This window comes from Aedes aegypti, chromosome 1, assembly GCF_002204515.2.
Source record: "Aedes aegypti strain LVP_AGWG chromosome 1, AaegL5.0 Primary Assembly, whole genome shotgun sequence".
NCBI lineage: Eukaryota > Metazoa > Arthropoda > Insecta > Diptera > Culicidae > Aedes > Aedes aegypti.
In genome coordinates this window covers 208,138,544-208,163,225 of record NC_035107.1, presented here as the reverse complement: position 1 = coordinate 208,163,225, position 24,682 = coordinate 208,138,544, and the positions used below count along the sequence as shown (strand labels likewise).

General features: G+C 36.7%; 1 protein-coding gene across 3 annotated transcripts in view; it reads left to right on the top strand.

The window, feature by feature from the left end:
- Positions 1-24,682, top strand: part of LOC5580309 — a 216,287-nt gene that overhangs the window by 57,717 nt on the left and 133,888 nt on the right. The window lies entirely within an intron of this gene.

Sequence of the window (24,682 nt, the reverse complement as noted above, 5' to 3'; positions counted from 1 at the left end):
GATTTCTCGTAATGCTTCCAAAACTCAACTAATAATATTCCCACATAAACCAAAAGCTTTTTATTTGAAACCTTCCAGTAGTCATGTTGTCACGATGAAAGGGGTTCTTAAAAAATGGTTAGATGAAGTCTAGTATCTAGGGCTCATGCTAGATAAAAATTTAACTTTCAAAAATTACATTGAGGGCATTCAAGCCAAATGTAAATGAAATATAGAAAGTCTTCATCCACTTTGTCTTAAGAACAAGATTTTGATATTCAAACAAATTTTCAGGCCAGCCATGTTGTATGCTGTACCAATATGGACTAGTTGTTGTAATACCAGGAAGGAAGCTCTGCAGAGGATTCGAAATAAAATTTTGAAGATGGTTCTGAAGCTCCCTCTCTGATATATTGCTAATGAGTTACATAGAATATCCAATGTTAAAACATTGGAAAAAATTAAAAAAATATATCAATAATATAAATCAATCAATTGCGATCAATGCGTTATATGTTTTGGTTAAGTTAATTGACAGCGTTCATCCAGCTATTTTCCAGCTTTCGCTACACACCGTTCTCCTGCACGCCCCTGTAGATCATCCTAAGCACCCAGCGTTCGAGAACCTAAGAGATTACAGCCCGCATAGAAAATTACAATTCGTCTTACTCTCCAAACTGTAAATTTCTTGTTTCCATTAAGGTTAACGTATCACAAACAGTTGCTTTCATGTTGAACAATAAGTATTCTCAAGTTTTAAACTATAAAGAACGGTTTTTGGGTTGTTTGCCAAGTAGTGACCATTTATAAAATTTTCCAGATATTCTAAAACATTTTGGATGTTGAGATTTTTGAGATATGGTGAAACTATGACGCTACATTTCGTCAAACAGTTTGTAATTTTATTTGCGTAACACACTTACATATATAAATTTCACCATATACTACTTCAATTCAACATTTTGGCAAACTGTTGACGTGTGTGTATTTGTGAGCGATCAGAGCTTATGAATGCTCACCGTTTTGCGGCACACGCTTGAAAAAAATAACAGAGCAACTGAGTACAATTCCCACATAGGTCAAAGCGAGTCTTGTATTTTCAACCGTTTTGGTTGAAAAACGATAAAACAATACAATAAAACAATTTTTGTATTATTTTTAAAGTTTTCTAATTTTTCAATCAAGATTTTTGATTGAAAGAAAATGTATTATATTTTTGAAAGTTTGAAACGCACTCAGCCGTTGTGTTATTTCTTTCAAGCGTGTTTGTTTATCAAGTGAAAAAGTGAAAAAAAAAAAAGTTCTGCATGTTCTGTTCCGATGAAGGTTTTGGGTCCTACTGCTGTTTCTCCGTGAATCTTCATAACTTTTCCCATCTGGGAGTACGTACTACCCCACTGGACTGGCGTTGGGGCGCTATTCCATCGGCGACTTCAGAATCTCTTCCAAGGCTGCAGTGGCTCATTCGACGCCGGAAGAGTTTACCTCCAGACGAATGGTGGTCGAACGAATGTATATTTTCGATCTTCTGGAAGTTAGCGAGATATTTGCCAGCTTAATAGAAACTATTCCTAATGAAAAATGCTTTGCTTTTGGAGCCGCACGGATTCAACATCAACTAATAATGGAAAATGTATTATCTAGGCAGGTAAGTTATTGTAACGTAGGGTATAACCTAATTCTTAACTACGTTACTCTTTTCAATAGGATCTGTTACACTCCACAAAAGGCGGTATGGAGGGCATACAATCAGCCGCACCCGTCACTCCATAGCAATTCGGAAATTGAGAATGCATGAAACAACTCTCTCAACTATGGTGGAATCTCACTGATTACCCGATAAGTTATAGTAAAACTTCGACCAACTAGTTCATTGTATATCCTAGGGGTCATGCACAAATTACGTCACGCTCCAAGGGGGGGGGGTCAATCAAAGCGTGACAAGCCTTACAAAAAATTTGGAGGACTCATACAAGAAACGAGACAAAGGGGGGGGGGAGTTGAAATTTAGCGTGACATAATTTGTGTACCATCCCAGTGCAACTTTTGTGCAAATAATGATTTATCCAAGAGCTTAAAATATATTTTTTTTTTATATTTAGAAACACAACTTTCAATGAGATTTTTTTTATTTAAAGCACTTTGTTATTTATATGATACTAAATTAATACTAATTAGGAATCAATGAAGCAATAAGTATGTGAACTTCAAACAGAGACAATTACAACTGAAGTAATTTATTTCTATATAAATTAATGAGTAAGTTATATATGTTTTTATAGAAGTAAGATTTTCTTGCACGTACTCATTTGTTTCATTGGTCTCTATGAATAGTATTTATAAATTCTTTTATGGTATTAACATAACAGCATAGCATACCATATGGTTAAAATACCATAACAAACCGTAAATCAACAATTACCCTTACGTTATTTGTTTTATTTCGATTTTATTGTTTGACCATTCCAAACCCGTTCGGCTTATAGTGGATTGGTCGAAAAATGGATGGTATGCTTACCATTCGGCAGATTGTCAACGAAAAATTTTGTTCGGAAAAATCGGCCATTTTTTATGGTTACATAACTTAACCGCCTATTCCCCACATTGCGATTTGCACAATAACAATTCACCAATCTGTTAAAACAATCTCTGGTACAGTGGCTTTATTGTTGGTTTGTACATTATACGAAATTATTCAGGTATTGTTACATGTTGTTATGGATAATAACGGAAATAGTCGAAATACGGTTCATAATTATGCGGGAGGTCCTTCTCGAGCATAATCCACGTTTCATACGCGTAAAGAACTACCGTTCTTATTAGCGTTTTGTATATGATACATTTGGTAAGGTGACGCATCTCTTCAAATCACAAGTTCTTTTGGAGCGTTAAGTAGGCCTGACTTTCACAGATGATGTGCCTCCATATTTTACGGCTAATGTCTATATCATGCACGAAGCAAACAAATTTACTGGGTTTGTCGTTCCTCGGCTCTTAATCTCGGCTATGCGCAAAACACTTCCTGACGCAATATATCCATACAATTTTATACATTTTCCATCTTCGCTCTTATTAGTCCTGTGAGTTTCCCGTAAAAGTTGTTCTTTTCAATGATTTAAAATTTATTAAAAGGTATTGCGTTGGGATTTGGTATCTATGATTATTTTTGAACGATTTGCCATACAGTAATGGTCTAGTCTATTGTCCATCGGCTATCAACAAGGCCGGCTCGATAACTTCCCACGAACTCCTTTATTACAGGGGACAGATGACGGAAGAAGATCTGTGATAGCATTTAAGTTATTACTCGAAAGTTCTCACACTCAATTGTCACCTTTCTTGTAGATGTATCCAGTGTTGTGAAAAACTCAATTTCTCACAACTCACGCTTGAGATTTATCATGCGTGAGTTGTCAATCATGCAACTTAGCAGTCAAAAAATCATGGGTGAGTTGGCTCACCTTTCTAACTCATTGTCTCGTATTTCCACAGTTTACTGACACACGGCAATAATTTCTTGTTAGTCTGGTAAAATTATGTTAATCCTTTCTAACGTAAACAACAACATTCGGGTTTCACGAGTTTTTGCCGGGTTTTGCGACTGAATCATTTTTTACGGTTTGAGTTGATTGAGTTGATTTTGCATTAAAATCTCAAGCGTGAGATTTAAGAAGCAGATCTCTAATGAGTTTGCTCTCACGGGAGAGCGTATTGATTGAGATTTTGAGTGTGAGTCTAACAACACTGGATGTATCATTTATCCCCTCATTCACTATTCCAACTCAATAAGATGCCTGTAAGAATTACTAACAATTTTATTCCAAATACTGAAATTTAGCCTGATATTCTGCTAGAAGATATTTCTGCAAGAATATCTCCGGAAATACCTACAGGTAGCTTTTAAAAAACTTTTCATGAAATTCTGAAAAAATAGCAAGAAATTGTAGCATAAAGGTCGTTTTTTGCTTTTTTTTTAGTTATTCTGAGTTCTTTGATTTCCTTAACATTTTTCTATTTTTAGTTAAGAAATATTCTATGATCATTTAAGCATCAATTCCAGAAATTACTTTAAAGATTGCTCTATTTATTATTATCGATCTTTATTTAACCTTCGGGCTGTTGCGCTGTTGTACTTTGTACAGCAGTTCTGATTTATATGCAATCTATTTGCAACAATGATATCTATCATCACCAAACCAAAATGTATTCCTCAAGAATCTTCTTAAGAAAAATACTCGATAGATTTTGTTAACGGTGTGCCCTTTATAATGCGGTAAAATTTACAGATATACAAAGAAGTCGCATAATAATGAACGCACTTCATACGGTTCGAGTAAACCACAATTTAAAATCGATATATCTCAAAATCCAGATAATTTCGAAACTTGGGGTCCTCAATAAAGTTGTTCTGGAGGGGGAGCGCTATTTGATGGTGCCTCATTTATTTTGGAATTCGACCGCTAGGTGGCGCTAGTGGACATGAAACTTATACTTTTGTTTTGCAGATATCTCAGGAGTCTGTCCATTTAGAAAAATGGCGTTTTCGGCAAAGTTGTTCAGTAGCCAAACTAGCAATCATTATTCAGGCCAAAATATTCGAGATGTTGCTCCCAGGTGACAATAGTGAGCATGGAACTTTTGTTTTGCGGATATTTCAGGATCCTGGCCGGGCATTCCCGGCAAAGTTGCTCATTAGGTCAAGAGCTATCATTATTTTGCTATCATTAGAAAACTTAGTGGGATCGTATAGAGGAAGGATTTTGTCTTGTATTACCTACCGGCATTACCCTTTCTGGGCGGAAAAATGTTCTGCTAAACTATTCCGTAAGTAAAAGTGCATTTCGCTCCTAGTGGATTAGCTGTAAAAACTACTTTTGTAATTGGGAGAAATTTTACTTGGGAGCTTTACTTTTGAAGTCGGTACACGCAAAATAAAAATCTCTTACAATAATTGCAAGGTCCCACCTAATACAATCTCTGCATAAGAACAATACACTAATTGTATTGTGCCTACCGGCAGCTCATTGTATTATAACGTTTTACTTCATTTTATCCAACACATCCAAATATCGCCCTTTAAACTTAAACGCACGCAGTCATGTCTAAAAATAACTTCGATTCTCTTTTGGACGAAGTGGGATAGCATTATGTGATACATCAGCTCCACAGTATGCTTTCCTTCTTTCGTGTCTAGTTGACATTCGACTACAGTCGGGTCTTCAAATAGGCGCACTACTACTACGCGAACATTAGAACTTATGAGAATTGATTTTATTTTTATTAAATATCTTGTATGTGCTAGGACAGTGATTCTCAACCTTTTTGCAGCTGCGCGACCCCCTCTGAAGATCTACAAACATCCCGCGGACCCCTTGAATTAATGGTCTCAGAATGAACGTTTATGAATGCCTTCCAAAGAATTAATTATGAAACAGAAGATACCTTTGGCAGGCACACCCAAAAGTCTGGTTGGAATTAATTAAAAATAGCATTGAAGCTAAGCATTTTGCATATGTTCGTAAGTAGTGTGGGATATTGAATCCACTGCGTTGATAAGTGGCATGAAGATTTATCACAGCAATCGGTTTTAGACGTTCTTCTGTGATGCAGACTGTCATATTGTCAATGTTGGCATTCCTGAATAACACGACACTGTCACTTGCGCATGCATTCAAACTCTGCCTTACTCGCGATTCGATACTTGACTCGGTAAGTTGTGAAAATATCGCGTGGAGGGTGATTCCTTTCTCGTTGATAATCAAAACTCCACAAGTAATGGGGGGTTTTTCTCGGCCGAATTGTCTGAAACTTTGCAATAAGAAGCGCTTCAGTACGGTGCATAATGTGGTCAAATACGAGCTCTGTAGCTTTCAAAAAACCCCACTGCCGAAATGAATCAAAAGTGCCAATAATAGGATCCGGCTCCGTAGTACATTTTTAGATGTTTGAAAGTTGCCACTTTGATTTCGTTACTTTAGTCAGCGATTTGGGACTAACCCCTGACTCTCAAACAAGAATGGCGCATCAACTGGCAACGTCCTTACAATAGCCAAGAAATATGCAGGTGTGATTAAGTGATCACCTACTTAAGAGAGATGCAGAGAACTCTACAAATTCTCAGACGTGTGTACAAAGTGATAATGAAATACTTCTGCTAAAATCATCTGGAGCACACTAAATTTTCTATTAATCTTGCCAAGAGTTTACTATCTTTCCAAGAGTCCGATAATAAACTTCTGAGAAGGATGTTGTCAAAATCAACAGAAAACAGTTAGTTGAGATGCTTCCAATAAAAGTTCCTGCGGGCTTGTTAATTCACAAAAGTACAATGAAGTATTTTTCGAAATAAAAAAAAAAAATCACTAGATTTGAAAAATGTCTTGGGGTATTTTTATGCTTTTAATCATAATCTTCGAAATTTTCGCCAAGAAATTTCCCAAAGATGCACATTGCTTGGAATAATTGCATAAACTTGCAATAAGCTTTTAAGAAGCCATCAGAAGGCCATTGCAGGAGTTCGTTAAAATTTCGCCAAGTCAAAAGAATGTAAGAAACATGTAGACGCGAAATAAAAACCTACCGTGGGGCAAGTGGGTAATGGAAAGTATATAGTTAAGCTTCTTTAAATTCTAAAGACTTTATATTAAAATAAACTAGGTCGTGTTTATTTTTTAACTTGACTACCACCAAATATAAGCGGTATGCTGAATTGATTTTTATGTAAAATTGGATAAAAAATGCAGGCCAAGTTTTTGAAGAAGGTATCCCTTATTTTCATTTGCCTCAGAAATGGAGCAATTTAAAAGTTTATCGTTTTGAAAAATAAATTAAAATACTAACAGTTATATTTACGATTTCTAACAACTTTAACATTTTTTAAGGAGTCCCAACTGAACAATAACATGTAAACAAAGATGTTATGTAATGTTTTTCTTCTCAGTTAAGTTTTCTTCTGTTTAATTATGTTTGTTTAAGTGATTCGACAACAATATTACTACAACAGTTTTAATGCTAATTCTTACATCATGAGACAGCAATTGCATTCCTGCTCTGTAGATTTATTATTTATCTGTTAATTGTTTTTACGAAAGTTGGATTTGACGTCGGATAACTCTTTGAAAGAAATCGTTTCTTCGTTTCTTGGAACGGAATCATTAAATAAACTTAGAACCTTTTTTATGTTGATAGACCGAAACCCCATTTTTATGTTTTGAAATAGCTTTATGATATTCTCTAATATTGGATCATTTCAATAAACGTCTTCTTTTCAATTGGCTGTCCGAAGTAGACACATTAATATCATTATGTTTGGCACCCTCTTTTAAAGAAGTTCCATGATTTCTAAAGGCTTTGAGTAAAGTGTTTCTTGGATTATCAGCACGTTCTGTTTTTCTATGATAATTGCAAACCTAGTTTACTTATAGCTACAAAAAGAGCAAACACAAATTCAATCTCTAATACTCCACTTTTCACTTGCTCCAAGTGATTAGAAAATTGGCGGTTTTATCTAGTTATTTTTAGCTCTAGTTCAAATTAATCTAAAACATTTTTTTATTTCAGATTAAAACTGTCAGAGAGGCAACTTAAAAGTGGTACAGAAAATTTTTTTCCACATCTTTTTTCCACTGAAAATATTAAAATAAGATTGCACGATGTCAACTTGTTACGGAGTAATAGTTGACAGGTAGATAATCTTTCGATATATTATACAATAATGGTTGCAAAATCTCATGAATCACTTAACTATCGTAATTATATGAATAATCTCAAAATTCTACTCAAGATTTTAAGCGTTAATTCGTTTACCTACCCCATTTACCCACTTGCCCCGCGGTAGCTTACAAAAGATGCAAGGTCCTACTTACAACAATTCCTGCATAAGAATTATACAAGAATTGCACACTTAGAATAAATCGCAGTATACTGTGAAATAAACCACTGAATATGATATGTTAATAACAAAAATACAGATTTTCCTGTGAAACCAGGTATTTTACCGACAAAATCCGTGAAATCTACTTTTTTACCGCCGAAAAAAAAAATTTGCCGTAATTCTGTAAAATACCAACGAACAGTTCGGTGAAAGCATTATTTGCACCGAACTTCTGTGAAACCATTTGACTGCCGCTCTGGAAGGCATGAGCTCCTTTTGTTCCACTTTTTGCACGCCACTTATCAGCAGTGAAAGCTGGTAAAGTGGTAACAAGCCTGCTTCCTGATCGGTAGGTCGAGAGTTCAATTCCCGATTCTGTTCAACGATTTCACAGATTATTCGGTGAATTTTCACCGAATGTTCAGTTGTTGAGATTTCGGTGAAATTTCACAGGAATCCATAAAAAAATCTAAGTGTGTGTATTGTGTCCGCAAGTAGCTCATCGTATTTGAAGTTTTTTTTCCATTTTATCCAATACATGCAAACATACCCTTACAGTGTGGAACGCACGAATCGATATCTAAAAATAACTCCGTTCCTCTTTTAGAATCAGTCGCGTCTCCTATAGAACGCATTCTCACAACGCGAACTTTAAAACCAGTGAATTTGGTATTTAATCGTTTTGGAGGTTTTCAGAGGTTTCGTTATCGAATAACTCGTATGTGATAAAAGATAGCACAATGCTCAAATAGCGAGGACAGCTCTTAGTTATTAACTGCAAAAGTGCTCGAAAGAACACTAAGCTCAAAAACAAGCTCTCTCGCAGTTGGGATGTCACGCCGGAAAAAAGAAGAAAATACTTCTTCTATAAGGTTCATATTCATCTATATAGGGGTCGTCCATAAATGACGTAGCATTTTATTTATTTATTTATTTATTTGACGTCAAGCATTTTGTAGACCATTCTAAATTACATTGTGTTCTTAATATCTATGTGTTTATATATTATAAATTTGTTGAGTATACTCGATTCATAATACATTCCTCAGTTACTATTGTTTTGTATATCAAAAAAGTATTTTTTCAGTTTTGTTCGAGACATGTTAACATCAATCATTTCACAATGCTGATTATATATAGTCATCATCTGATTCAACGGACTAAATTTAGCGTAATTCGTGCGATGATGACCTACTGTAAACAAGTAACGATTGCGCAAGTGACGACTTGGAGTATAAAAATTCAGTTTTGAAAGTATATCAGCAGAATCAATGCGCTGTGAAACAATATCGTTAACAAAAGAAACCATAGCATAATCACGACGCACTTTCAGTGATTTCATATTGATAAGCATGCATCGTGATTCATATGATGGTAGAAAAAGTACTGACCAGCCTAAATTACGTAGTGCGTATAATAAAAACTGCTTTTGTATCGATTCTATGCGTTCTTCATGTTTTTTTGTGTAAGGTGACCAAACAATACTACATTATTCTAATATTGATCTTACATATGCAACATAAAGTATTTTTAATGTGTAAGGATCACGAAAGTGTTGGCCAAATCGTTTTATGAAATTGAGCATATTTCCTGCTCTATGAATTATTGCATTATAGTGATCTACAAATGATAGTTTTGAGTCTAAGATAACTCCTAAGTCTCTTATTTTATCACATTTATTTACATGTTCGTTTCCTAAAACAATAGACATATTTGGTGTGGTTCGTTTTCTGCTATAACTTATGAGGTTACATTTCTTTATATTCAATTCCAATAAACTTTTGCAGCACCACGTGTAGAAAAATTGTATCTCATTCTTAAAAACATTATGATCGTCATCATTCTTTATTTCTAAAAATAGCTTCATGTCGTCAGCATATATAAGGACCCTCAGTTTGTTTAGAATATACACTGAAACAAGCGTTGCAGTAATGAAAACCATGAGCGTGTTTTTAAATTTACTATTCCAACCACGATTGAGCTATCATGAACGCTTTTTATTTGCGTTTTGTTCCCTCTCAATCCAACCGCGTCGATAGCCGAGCGGCTAGCGCTCGCGCTTGACAATCGCCAGATCCTCGGTTCGATTCTGGTCTGCTGCAAGTTTTTAACCATGATATAGTAATTTTTACTATACAAATGGTGCCATGGTAAAATTGAATGCACAAAATATTCTAAATAAATGCGAATTTAGTCTGCACAAATCAAGTGGCGTTGTGTATTTAATTTAACCCTCTGATATAGTATTTTCAACCGCAACGCTGTTCTCAGTGTAAGAAACGTCATTAACATATAAAATAAAAAGAAGAGGGCCTAAGTGTGAGCCTTGAGGTACTCCAGATGTAACATGTATTGGATTTGATCTTTTCCCATTGAATTTTACTATTTGCTGACGGTCGTTTAAATAGGACTTGATCCACTTAAGGAGACTCATTTCGATTCCCATTTTTTCAAGCTTGAAAGTCAACATTGGATTGTCAAGTTTATCAAATGCTTTACTAAAGTCAGTGTAAAGAGCTTCTACGAAGTAACCTTTATCCATTGCACTCAGTGAGTAACTTAGGGGGGAGGGGGGTCTTCACGAATTTATGACGATGTGTGACGAGGGGGAGGGAGGGGTCCCAACTTGTAGACGTAGCATTTTAAATAACTTCGGTAAAAAAAGTATCGCTGAAAAAAAATTAAAAACAGTTTTTTGTCAAACTTCTTTGGCTGAACCATTAAACTTAAGTTATAAAATGATGATTCAGCTTAATCCTTTAATCATTTAATTCCTGACAACTAAACAGATTTTATGAAGCTTTAAATAGTTAAGTGATTTTTGTATTATATTCATGTCCAAATTATCTAATTTATGAATAAACAAAATAAAAGCTCAATAAGTTAAGTAAAAATCAATGCTTTATCGACTTGGAAAGTATTATTTTCCCATTTGTTAACGAGATATACAATCAACCGTTATAGTTTAATAAGTATTTTCTGTTAGAGATTTATTTCCTCAAATTTATTATTTCATAATATGCTCATTTAGACAAATATATATATTATATATTACGGTATTTTAGTAAAACAAGATATTTATTCAGTGCGTTCAATGTAGCATGAGATCTCCACACAGTCATGATGGAACAGCACTTAAATTGATAATTTTTGAAACATTCCAAATATTACAATTATTATTTTTTCTCTATCTGGCCACTATTTGCTGAATGGATTTGAATTAAGAGAATAATGACGGAGAACCATTCCAAATTAAGGTATTTTGTTGATCATATTCACTGAAATCTTTTTCCTAACCACGAATAATAATAAAAAAAACTCACTTATTGATGTTCGTTTTATCACTCCAAACAAGAATTTTATCTTTTTTCTACATATTAAGCTGTAAACTTCTTGTAGGTTTTAACAATAGCAAAAGTACTACAATTGAAATTTAACCTAAATATAACAAAATAAATATAAACTGGGAACCAACATTATTTGACTTTAACAGAAAATAAGTTAGTTTTAACTTTTTCCCAAATGTTTTTTGAGCGCTACAATATATCAAACTGTTATTGGTCAGATTATCCTTACGATTTCAGTCAGTAATTAACTATCAAATAATACAAAACTTTGCTTTTAATTTTTGGATTTTAATGTTTCGATTTAGCTTAATTATTGAGGAAAACAAATAAAAAATAGGGGGGGGGGGGGGTGCTTGATAAGCTACGTATTTTCAGCATATGTGACTAAATGCTACGAGGGGGGAGGGAGGTATAAAAAATCTGTGAAAAAATGCTACGTCATTTATGGACGGTCCCTTAGAAGCAGCACTCTTACTGGCCAAGTTCTCAGTTAAAAGGATAATCCTCAACACTTCAAGCTAGGTCGTATCGTGTACTAAAACATCGCCAAAGACAGTACTGAACTATATCAGATATTCTGGGAATATTGCCGAAGATGAAATCTCAAATGTGGGGCCCAGATAGCCGTAGCGGTAAACGCGCAGTTATTCAGCAAGACCAAGCTGAGGGTCGTGGGTTCGAATCCCACCGGTCGAGGATCTTTTCGGGTTGGAAATGTTCTCGACTTCCCAGGGCATAAAGTATCATCGTACCTGCCACACGATATACATATACATGCATGCAGAAATGGTCATTGGCATAGTAAGCTCTCAGTGCTCATAAGAACACTGAGAAGCAGGCTCTGTCCCAGTGGGGACGTAACGCCAGAAATAAGAAGAAGAAATCTCAAATATAACGCTGATATTTATTACGCTCCTCAACCGTGTGTCTAATTGGAGACCTGACTGTAGTTACTTCCACTCTCCGGTTTCGCCAACAGCAGCTGGGTGTTGTTTATAATTGTCTTCAAACATGTTCTCGTTAAGTGACTGATATAGCCGTGATGGATAGCGCGCCGTTTGATGGATGATTTGGCTAAGACACTGCTGGTTCGAATCCCAACGTCGACGGCAAAATCTTTTCAAACTCATTACGCCTCATGGCTGCGTAATGACGCAGCCAACCTGTTTCTTATGCATCTCGAACTCGGCGCGGACACAAGCGTATTTTTCCGATTTCTCACGCTTCTTTGCATGTTCTTTGTTATACAATGCCTTGTATTGTCGACCATTACAATTTCTGTATATGCAACGATCTAATACAATTTCTGTATTAGAATCATGCAGAATTGTAATGAAATCTTGCAGGCTCGGGTTGCGTGTACTATGCTTATAACTGAATGAGTCTAGCAATTCATGACAAAATGTCAGAGCTCGAGAACATCCCCGATACTTGCGGATGGATATGAATTCCGTGCCATCAGAATACACTGCTTCTCACTATTACCTATGCCACTCCACAAAAAATCCTAGATGCGCAAATGCTGAAGATTCTGTGAAGATTCTGTTTTTCATAAAATTTTAAGTATCATCATATATATAAAATCCCAGAGTTGTCTGTCTGTCAGTAACGCTTTGAAATGTTTAAAGTTTCGTTGAACACTACCACAGCAATTTAAGAGCACTACAACGGTCAATTTCAATATAAGAACATTACAATTGCAAATTGTGGAGCGCTACAATAGCTCTTTGACAGACTATTCTGGAGTTCTCTGGAACTTTGTTCATTCCAATTCGTAGAATATTCTCGAACCCTACATCATTGTCGTCTGTTCAGGAGTTTGGTTGGTGACTAAAACGTGAACAAAACAACTTCAAGCAAATTGTAATTCGGTCAAACTTGAATCGGGTTGGAGTTAAAAGTGAGAAACGGGTTTCTCCAGTTCCAACTTATGTTCAAAAACGGGTTCGACATATTGAAATGCAAGATAAACATGAATGAGATGAATGTGCACCAAATATTGAAGTTTTATTAACTTACAGTGAAACCTCCATGTGTCGATGTTTAATGACTCAATATCGGCACATGGATGCATACATAAAACAAAGTTTTATGCTTACTATGATGATCCCTCAAAACAGCTTTCTAAAACATTCCTGCTCAATGATTAGATATTTCCCTGAGTAGCTGGTCTTTCCACCACAACTGTGATTTTGAAAAATGATAATGGTATGATTCATTGCAGCAGCTATGCTAGAATTTTAGGTAAGATTCTACTCTTCAAATAGAATCTTCTGGAACTTTTGAAATATTTCACAACATAAGAAACACTACAACAGCATACAAGGATATAATTATTTCAGATTAGAACACTACAACAGTATTGAGGCCACGTGCTCCAAGGAGTATGGCCAGAGCATAAATTTAGGCGATTTTGCGGTCATCAGTATCATGCGATTTGAAAGATTACATGTAGCTTTTCGCTTTAAAATTTCGTTGGAACGTGGCTAGCCACATCGGGTTTGCTAGTTGTTTGAATAGTTTCCTGTAGCAGTTTCTCAAAGAATCTATGTTAGGATTCCTAGAAACATAACGTAACAATTATGTAAGGAAATTCCTGTGCATCTATGGAGAAATCCCGTGAAATTTTCTAGAGGTGTCCTGGAAAAAAAGTTAGAGATGTTCTAGAGAAACCACTATAAGAATCTCCTATAGGATGGCTAGGAAAAATCACTGAAGTCGTTGAAATAATATCCCAAATTCCGTTAATTTTATAATGTTTGATTTGTTTTTTTTATTAACATTAGACCTTATGGTTGTTCCAATGAATGAATCTAGGTTTACATAAATCGTTCAAATGTCGTGATAAATAATTGCTTTAAAGTAGCTCTAGTATAGTACAAATCTAAAACGGAAGCTACGCGATTGAAAATTCTCAGCAGACCGGTAATTCCACAATTTTCACGGTAGATATCGCAGAATAGCAGGACAATCGCTTCTTCGGTAGCTTAAAGTGTCCAATCCAGCGATCTTCGTAGGGTGGGAGTTCAAAACGGTTTTGCCATGGTAGATTCCGCAAAGCCCAACGAATAAATCTGCGTTGAACTCTTTCAATTCTATCATATCCCTTCAGTTTGCAAGGGTTCCAAACCGCTGATCCGTATTCTAGCACAGAACGGACTATGGCCCAATACATGGATTTCAGGCAATAAACGTGTCTAAATTCCTTTTCTTTCCGAAAGATGAGTCCAAGATTCCTTGACGCCTTCTCAGTTATGTAGGAGACATGTTGCCTGGAAGTCATTTTGGAGTCCAGTTTCACACCAAGATATTTCATACAGCTTGCTTTGCTCAAGCTTTCGCCGGACAAACTGTAATCGTAGAAAACTGGGTTCGGACTTCTAGAGAAGGAAACTACAGCGCATTTCTTAGCATTCAAAATCATTCGATTCAGATCCCACCAATTTGCTTTTGTAAGAAACTCGCATCATTTAGTTTGGCAATTTTCAAGAACATTTTGAAGTCGTTTACGTATGATAGGCGAGGTCCTTCCAAAAGTTTATTTACATCGTTCAGATAGAGGATGAATAACAACGGTCCCGAATGGCTTCCTTGGGGAACTCCAGATGATGCAGCATAGCTGTCCGAGAGATGATCTCCAATCTTTACGTTGAGTAGGCGGCCGGTCAAAAAAGAGTGTTGACCGTTTCGACATGAATCCGTGTTGATCGTTAAAGATGAACTGCTTGCATTCAAAGAAAACTGGTTCGAGTATCACTTATTCGAACAGCTCCGAAACAGCACAGAGAGCAGAAATGCCACGGTAGTTGTCGACGTTGCTTTTCCTGAGCAGGCGTAAAAAGCTTAGTAATAGCAAATTTTGATATGGATACCTGAAGGAGATATTAGCTTGATAGAATAAGAGATAAACTATCTAAAAACGATACCTAAAATTTACTCCTGGAACAAATTCGAAATATCATACTGTCGACTCTCCACATCTCGATGTTCTATATCTCGATATCTCTTCTTTATGTCGATGATTTCTTAGGTCCATTCATTCTGCATGCAATTTCTCTATCAACATCTCGATATCCTCCTTATCTCGATATTTCCGTATCTCGATGTGTCCCTATTGATGTTTCGTTCCCAGTTTTCTTTCTGTATGTCGAAATAACCAATATCCCAGGTTATTCGGATTGAAAAGGTCCAGCGCAGCTTCATCCGCTTCGCCTTTCGGCAGCTGCCATGGTCGGTTCCGGTTAACTTGCCTGATTAGAGGGACGGACCTAGTATAGGGTTAATACACACGCCTTTCACGCCGAGGACCTCGGATCGAAACCCATCCCCGAGATAGTCACATATGACGTAAGAGTTATGGTGACGACTTCCTTCGGAAGGGGAGTAAAGCCATTGGACCCGAGATGAACTACCTCAGGGTTAATCTCGTTAATGAAAATACAACAAAAAAAACTTGCTCGATTACACGTCACGCTGCAGACTCATGGCTTTGCAAACACTTTCTTTCAGACGCAGTAACCAACAAAGGTGTCGTAAATCCATAGTCGAAGCAAAAACAGTCATCGTCCGAACAGAAGAAGAAAATGCTCGCCACAATTTGGCGAGATAAATTCTTCAGAAGACTCAAAACCACGTCAGATTCGCAGCAAATCTATCCAAGGGTGGTCTCAGTGGAACATGAGCGACCCATACGGTTTTTTATCTCTCTTTCTCTAACAAAGATCTAATAATTCTCTAACGTCCATCGCCTTCATTAACTTCGTCATTGATTCGTGAACCGAAAAGTGTCGCTTGTATCTTCGTTCTTTTTTCAAATCCAGCGTATAGTTTGTTTCGTCATCCATTTTATGTTGACAACCAGTGATGCCAAATGCATCCATTTTTATATATTCACCATACTTCGTTACATATGCTACAAAAGGCTTTTAATGTTCGACTTGATCAGATGAAATCTTGACTGTCAATCGCTCCTGTAAAGTGTTTTGCTCTACGCACCAAACCGACATCAGTAATTTGCTGCTCATCAGACGACATAGAACTTCCTATGTCTTCAACAATCCGTTATGTGTATGTTCTCGATTATTCAATGGACCAATGGACCTATGCACGGGTTCACTATTTGACGTTTTAGCGGTGCCAAATTCACTCGTTTCCATGGTCACGTAGATAACACGGCACCGCTCAAACGTCAAGGAGTGAATTCGTGCATTGATCCATAGTGTGAGTGACTTGTTTGAATTTAATGTATCCAAATATGTGTTTGAAAATAGAATTAGAGTTTTAGAGTAAGATATCGTGACTCCAGTTGGAAACCGGAATCATCGACACGCGACAATAGATTTTTCTCAAGATCTATGCGTTGAACCTAACGTCGGGCATAGTGCGCTGGACAGCGGATCTTGTAGACTACCCAGTGCACCTTGCCCGACGTAGCCCCGACGCATAGGTTTGAAGACAATCCGTTTTTCGCGTGTCAAAAATTCCGGTTTTCAACTGTGTGAATAATACAGTCTGGGGAAACGTGCTAGATTCAAGACAGTGAATAAATAAATAAATATCACCCCATTTGCTACGAGTATCAACATATTCTTCTATACCCGTCGGTAGAGAACTACTAGCTGACGGAAGAGATGTCGTTGTGTAGGTTATTGCTAGTATAGTTCCAAAAATACTTGACGCAAGCACTAGTACAGTTTCCGAAGATGTTCGACAGGAAGCGATAAACTTTTCAGAGTGTGGAATTGTTGCTGATGAGTCGTACTTGCCTGAAGTCAGGGTTCGGAAGACCTCTTCATCGACCTCAAACGCAGGACCAGGACGGCTGCAGTTCGATGGCAGGAAGGGCTCGACTGTGCCTGAGAAATGAGAGGCTTCCTTAGGGCTGGTGAAAAATTTGCGTCCTGGTGTCCGAAAGGCTGCTATTTTGCTGTCTGAGGTACACTGATAGGCAAAATAAAGTGCCCACCTTACCAGTTTTCGAATTTCTCTCACCAAATCGGTTCAAATTAAAGTTAACACACCTAAATCTTTTGTGATATTTTATTTTTGATGTTCTTTTAAAGTTGCACTTACGAAATTTTGATAAAAAAAAGAATTTTACTCAAAGAAAAAAAAAAATCAATTTGTATTGAAAAAAAAGTAGTGACAAAAAAGGTGCCCACTTCCTTCTTGGCCCCAGAAAAGATGATTTAAGAAAAATAAAAAGCAATTTAATAGTTAATGTGTCCTCCTTTGGCCTTAAGGACTGGCTGGAGGCTCTTCGGCATGCTTTTCACCAGATTTTGTAGGTGTTGTGGATCTAGTTCTTCCCAGGCGCGCTCCAAGGCTTCAACATAATTATTTTTGTTGGTAACACCAGTTTTGTCAACCCTGGCATCGAGAATCGCCCACAAATTCTCGATGGGGTTGAGGTCAGGGCTTTGTGGAGGCCATTCCAGCGGTTTAATCCGACAAGACCGGAAGAAAGACTTGGTCTTCTTTCCAGTATGCTTCGGGTCGTTGTTCTAGAGAAATATGAATTTCTCTTCAAGGCCCGTCTGGATCAGCGAAACCTCCAGATTTTCCCGCAAGATGTTAATGTAGGAATCTGCCGTCATTATTCCGTCGATTTTCACGAAGCTTCCTACTCCACTCCATGAAAAACCAATTTTAGATCCCTTCCCTCTTCCCACATAACAACTTAGCGTCCACGTACGGACTTCAAATTTTTACCTGATTTTTTTTCTTACCAAAACGAGCACTTTACAATGACGAACTTATAACATTTCGCATTTTTAAAAAATAAGGGACGGCCTAATATACACTCCCATGCAAAAGCATGGGGTCATCTTCTTACAAATAGACAGAAGTGTTTTGTTCGTATCTCTGGGATTACATGTCAAAGTGAAACCCTCTACTAAAAGTTTGGGGTTTAAAAGAAGCTATTGAGAAATGACAACGAGTCAAATTATTCAAAACTAAATAATTTGGACATTCCGCCCTCACTTAGCGTCAACCGATCAACCTCCAAATATGACGAACAAAAGCCTTCGACGAAGTTACCCGAACACATTCACACGACACCAAGTGAAAGAGCCTCATTAGCATTAGCGAACCGGGAAACCGTCAGCCCGGCCTTATGGCGCTTGTCTTTAGTATCCGCGCGCCTCTTCCCCTCTGTCATCTTTCTTTAACCAGCAGTAGCAGCAGCAGGCAGTGCTGGTAATTTTCGAAACATAAGTGCACCTATCACTTTGCTTGGACGAAACAAAAAAAAACAGCATACAACTTCGAAAACCATAGGCGCTTGATGGCGCACTTGTTCCGCACCGCACTCGCCTTCCGAGTGTCGCACCCCTTGGAAACCGCCACGCACAGTGGGTCAAAAGACAACATTCTCCAAAGTTTCTGAACGATTGGTTTATATCTCAGTTTTTTACTTACATCATGTGAACTGTAGAGATATCTATAAATGATCATTTAACGCCTCAATGTTCCATAAATTATCTATAGTATTCGATGTACTATGGCTTCATTTGCGCATTTTAACGCCAAGATATGAAAATTTTTATTTTCACACCAACAACAATTCTTTTTTTTTTTTGAACAAAAAATTGTGTTTTACGTAGATGAAACAAAAATGTCCAGAAAATATGTCAAAATAAGTCATGCTATATAAAATAATGTAACCAATAAAAATCAAATAGAGCTAGAAATCTCGAAAGAAACTTTTGTCCCATCTTATACTTACTATTGGTATGATTGACCAATTTGAGTGAGATCTGTACTTTTGGTCAACATTTGTATGCACGGCGGCCATTGTGCGCCAGTACCGACACTTGTAGGCAGTCCGCCGCATCATCGTTACCGCAAACATGCAGGCAGACAGGTAGAAACACAAGTAGGAAAGTCATTTACATAAACACAAATTGAAGTTAATTGCAAAAAAAAAAAGGTAAAATGTAATGCACCATAATGAGCGCATGTGTACCTTGCCTTGCAGCTGCCTGTCCCCTCCCCCATTTCATGGCTCTTCCCCACCATCACGGAAGTATGCATCCTCCTTGCTGTCAAGTTACGCGTGCGAAACTTCTCGGATGTGGTCAACAGCCCTCATCGCGTTGTCGTCATCGACAGCTCTGTATTACCTGGCAACTACACAGCAAAAAATTCTCAAATTTACTTGGCGCGTAAATTTTCATGATAATCATGTAAAACGAATTATAACTGAATAATCAACGATAAATAATGTAAACTGTCTCATTGCATTCGAAAATGCTTGCAATCTTCAGTAAAACTGAAACATTTCATGATCTTACATGCAACATTCGCCAATGTTGCATGCTTTCTTGCATCTTGAAAGTAAAATTGCAAACAAGATCGCTCAGTTTACATGATTCCACGCTGAATATTCTGCCAAAAATAATGCACATGGATGGATCGACGGCTTGTCATTCCATGTGCATTATTTATGATTGAATTTTCAGCGGGAAAATCATGTAAACCGAGCCGTTTTGCAAGCAACATTCTTTGAGAGAGCACGTTTCGCGTTCAATATTAAGGAATTTGGTAACAATGTTGGATAGAATAGATGTGTTTATAGGTTTTATCATTGAGGAATACATGAGAGATGGCTTTGCATGATTGAAACTAAAATAACGTTACGTGTAAATCTAAGATTTTTTTTGATGTGTACGACGAGTGCTGTAAGAAACGAGTTCTGCTACGAGTTACTTACAACATTTATTGCAATTCCGTAGAAGACCACTTGAGGGTATCAGAAATTATATCGAAATACATTCACCATTATTTTACAATTTCTGAAAATTTGTTTCTTGAAAATTTGAGGAAGCGTTGCGTAATAAATCATAACAGCACTGGTTTCAGTTGCGTAATAGCTATTCCCCCACTGCATACTTCAATGCAGGAAAGTAGGCCGTTTCATGACGATGGGAAATTGTAAAAACATCATTACGCAACTGATTTCAGTTGTGTAATGACTTTAACGCAATGCTTTTCCATTAGCAATTGCTTCGAAATACTTAATGAATCATTGCACTACAATTTAAAAGTAATGGTGAATACATTTCTATATGATTTCTGACACCCTCAGTAGCGTTTTACAAAATTGCAAAAAATGTTGTACGCAGCTTGTTGCAGAACTCGATTTTAATTGCAATGAAACCTCCATGAGTCTATGTTCCATAACTCGAAATCGACTCATTGAACCACACCAACAACAAAATTTCTTGGTTACTATGATGGCCCCTTGAAACAGTTTTCCAAAGGATTTCTGTTCCATGACTCGATATTTCCATGAATCGATGGTCCCTTTAATATCGACTCATGCAGGTTTCACTGTATTAAAAATGTTGGCTCGAATAGTTCGATGACCCGTCTTGGAACCTAGTTTTCTGAACGCATATATATAAACATATTGGAAATAACTTATATAACGATTGTGTGATATTTTCAAGAAAAAAAAATCGTCAGAATGACATCCGCCAGAAAGTACCATTAACCAGAATCATTTCCCCAGAAAATATGAATCAATCTTGTTTTCAAGCTTTCTGCAATTCTAAGCAGCTCAGTACAGAGAAGGCACAGACAAACAGACGTAACACTTAGAACAAATCCCGAGCAAAATCATAGTCACGAAGACATGTACGCCCAATGCTAAAATCGGTGTGTTTGGCCGATGGACCAACAGATGGCGGTAGTGTGTAAACGTCAAACGCGAACAAAATCGATGCGAGCGCTGCGGGTGGTGGATTGGCCACCTACCATATATTTGAATCGGCCGTTAAAAAGGTGGTCGATGGACGTTGGTGAGAGTGTGACGTCTGTTTGTCTGTGGAGAAGGTATCGACCGTGATTGTTGTATTTTACTTCTAGTCATTCCATCATATTAACAAAAATCTACAGACTTCTTTTATTTTTGAGTCGCATAACCGGTATAGCCATACCATTAAGTTATAGAAAAGATCCTGGATCGAAACTTTAAACATTGCTTTGCTATGTTACCGCAAACGTTACCCATTGAAGTAGCTAGGATGGGGCCTGTGAGAGGGGCCTAGAGGGTCCTAGCAAATACTTGGTTTGCCGAAGAAATGTCGCTCGCAATAATCACTATTTTCACGAATTTCGTAGTTTGCATACCCGAGCAGAAGAAAATAACTACTGAATACCAAATTGAGGTATTCCATACCAGATAATTTCCAATACTTACAACCTGAATGAGGTATGAATGAGCCCTGCATAAGAGGTAAAATACCTCAAATAATACCTTCTGCATATTCTACAAATACCAGGCTGATAATTAGATCAGGTATTGTAATACCTAAATAATACTTGATGGATTTTCATATAAAAGTGAAATTTCCCAATACTAGTTCAATACCTCCAGCAGTCCTCAATAGCTGTCGAATACCAAAATGAAGTATTTTTAATTGTTTTCATTTTTTCAAATACCATTATAATACCAAAATGAGGTATTGATAACTGAACAATACCTAATATTGGTATGATACCAAAATATGGTATGCATAAGTTATTGGCGAGTTATTCTTTCCTCCTCGGGTAAATTTGCGCTGATTTTGTCTGCTTGTGATTTTGTCTCATATCGCTGCATATCAGTGGTAATTGTAAATTTAAATTTTCATCACGGAAAATATTTGTCTAATCCAGTAAAAAATCCAGCAAGATCTCTTCCAAATGAATCACGAGGAATATCCCTTATTAATTCCTCCACGAAGTTTTCAAGTATTGTTCTTTTCTAGTGCATTCTCCATAAACGCCTTTAACATTTTCCACTGAGCTCCTCCAGATTATTTTTCCTGAAGCTTCTTTAGGCTTTCTGATCTTATCATAACATTTTTCGAAGAATTTGTATCAAATTGCTTAAAAGAATCTCTTGAATAATTCAGAGTTTTAAACATTTTTCCATTAAGGTAAACTACGTACTTATTACATATAAATTTCAATTGTTAGTTTAAAATTTATCCAGTTGTTCATTAATAATTTGTTGAAGATTTTCTGGAATAACTGAGGATTTTTCCACGAAATAATACAAGTCTCACCAAAATTCATTCTTCAAGATCACTAAGCAAGGATTCTTTCCACAAATTCATCAGAGAGTGCACCAACAGTTTTTCCAACTTTGTCTTTAAGATTTTTCCTATGGTTTCTCTTCAGATTCGTTCAACAAAATTTTAAGGAAATCTCTCAGAAATGCCCTGAGGATTGCATGAAACTTTCACAGCAAAAATTATCCAGGACTTCTTACAAAAAAAAAATCAAATGATTTTTTCATGATTTAACCTGATATTTCACAAGATTTTCATAAACAATTAAAAGAGATTCAATTGGGAAACTGTTCTTGGTGATTCATCAGAGAAGTTCTCCACTAATCTATCTGCATTTTTTTTTTTCTTTAGATTTATCCAAAAATCAATTTAATATTGAATCCCATATACCTTCAAAATTTCCTTCATATACATTAGACCTATTCAAATGTCTGGAAGTTCCTCAGTCAACAAATATTTTGATTTTTTATGTCAAAATGAACTTCGGGTCAATATTTCAGTCAATTTGGAGAAAATTTGGATGTGCTTCAAATCAATTATGTGTTTTTGGACTATTTTCCAGCTTTGAAAATTCTTAACTACTTAACGGAACATTAAAACTGATCGAAAATATCTCTACATAGTAGTTTATTCAATGCAACGAACTTTTTTCCAACACGGTTTTATGATTGGAGCAAGTTTAAACATGGTTTGGTTGAGGTTTGTGCTTCAAAGTTCTTGAAAATCTATATTTTTAGGGAGAATTTTGAATTTCCAGAACATGATGACTAAGGGCCGATCTCTTCACCTTCGCTTAAGCCGTAAACCTCGTTTACCCATATGATGAAACTTGGTTTAACAAACAAACAAATGTGGTGAATAGAGTTGTAATAGATTGAAATATAAAAAAATAAAGTTAATTGTTTTCGATTCTACTTGTATTATGCTAAGCGTGTACAAGAGAAGTCAAACAACGAGCGAAAATGAACGATAAGCAGATAAGGCGAAACGAGAATTGTGCGGGAAAAAAAGAAAGAAGCCAGTTCTGAAAACAATTGATCAGTTGGGTGACAACATTTGTAGCGAACGGACGGTTTTAGGAATAGTGTGTTTATTTGTTGGTTCGGCTCAAGTTTGGCCGATCAGTTAGGTTTCGGTTACTACATGGCGCAATCGGTTAATGGTAAGTTGTGTTTATCTCTACAGGAGATAAACATCTAATGTATTTTTATTGTCGGGGAGAGAGTTTTCCGAGCAATAAATATTATATGTTGATTATGGAGAGATAGTTCTCCAGGGCCGGAAAGAGAGTTTTCTGAGCCGGATTTTGGAAAGAGAGTTTTCTAAAATGAATCTCAATTGCCGAGAAGAGAGTTTTCCGAGCAATGTGAAAAGTGGATTATGGAGCGTGAGTTCTCCAAGGCCAGATAGTGTTTTCCAAGCCGGATTTTGGAAAGAGAGTTTTCCAAAATGTATCCAAATTGCCGGGAAGAGAGTTTTCCGAGCAATATGAAAAGTGGATTATGGAGAGAGAGTTCTCCAAGGCTGGAAAGAGAGTTTTTCGAGCCAGATTTTGGAAAGAGAGTTTTCCAAAATGTATCTCAACTGCCAGAAAGAGAGTTTTCCGAGCAATGTTAAATATTGATTATAGTGGAGGGAGTTCTCCAGGGCCGGAAAGAGAGTTTTCAGAGCCGGATTCTGGAAAGACAGTTTTCTGAAATCAATTCAAAATTGCCGGGATTAGAGTTTTCCGAGCAATGTAAAAAAATAATTTTGGAGAGAGAGTTCTCCAAGGACGGAAAGAGAGTTTTTCGAGCCGGATTCTGGAAAGAGAATTTTCCAAAATGAATCTCAATTGCCGCGAAGAGAGTTTCTCAAAATGAATCCAAATTTCTGGGAAGAGAGTTTTCCGAGCAATGTAAAAAAATAATTTTGGAGAGAGAGTTTTCCAAGGACGGAAAGAGAGTTTTCCGAGCCGGATTCTGGAAAGAGAGTTTTCCAAAATGAATCTCAATTGCCGGGAAGAGAGTTTTACCAGCAATGTAAAAGGTTGATTATGGAGAGTGAGTTCTCCAAGGCCGGAAAGAGTATTCCGAGCCGGATTTTGGAAAGAGAGTTTTCCAAAATCAATCCAAATTGCCGGGAAGAGAGTTTTCCGAGCAATGTAAAATGTTGATTATGGAGAGAGAGAGTGAGTTCTCCAAGGCCCGAAAGAGTTTTTCGAGCCGGATTTTGGAAAGAGAGTTTTCCAAAATGTATCTCAACTGCGGGGGTGAAGAAATCGGCCCTAAGTATTTTTAAAACTCAATCCCGTTTAAAGATACTTCTTATCTTACGAAAATAAATTGTTAAAATAGGTAATTAGGAAGCACATTCGTAGATCCGCTGTGGGCGAGCCAAGAACACCACCGTGAGCTTCAAGGAATGTAAAAAATGAACAC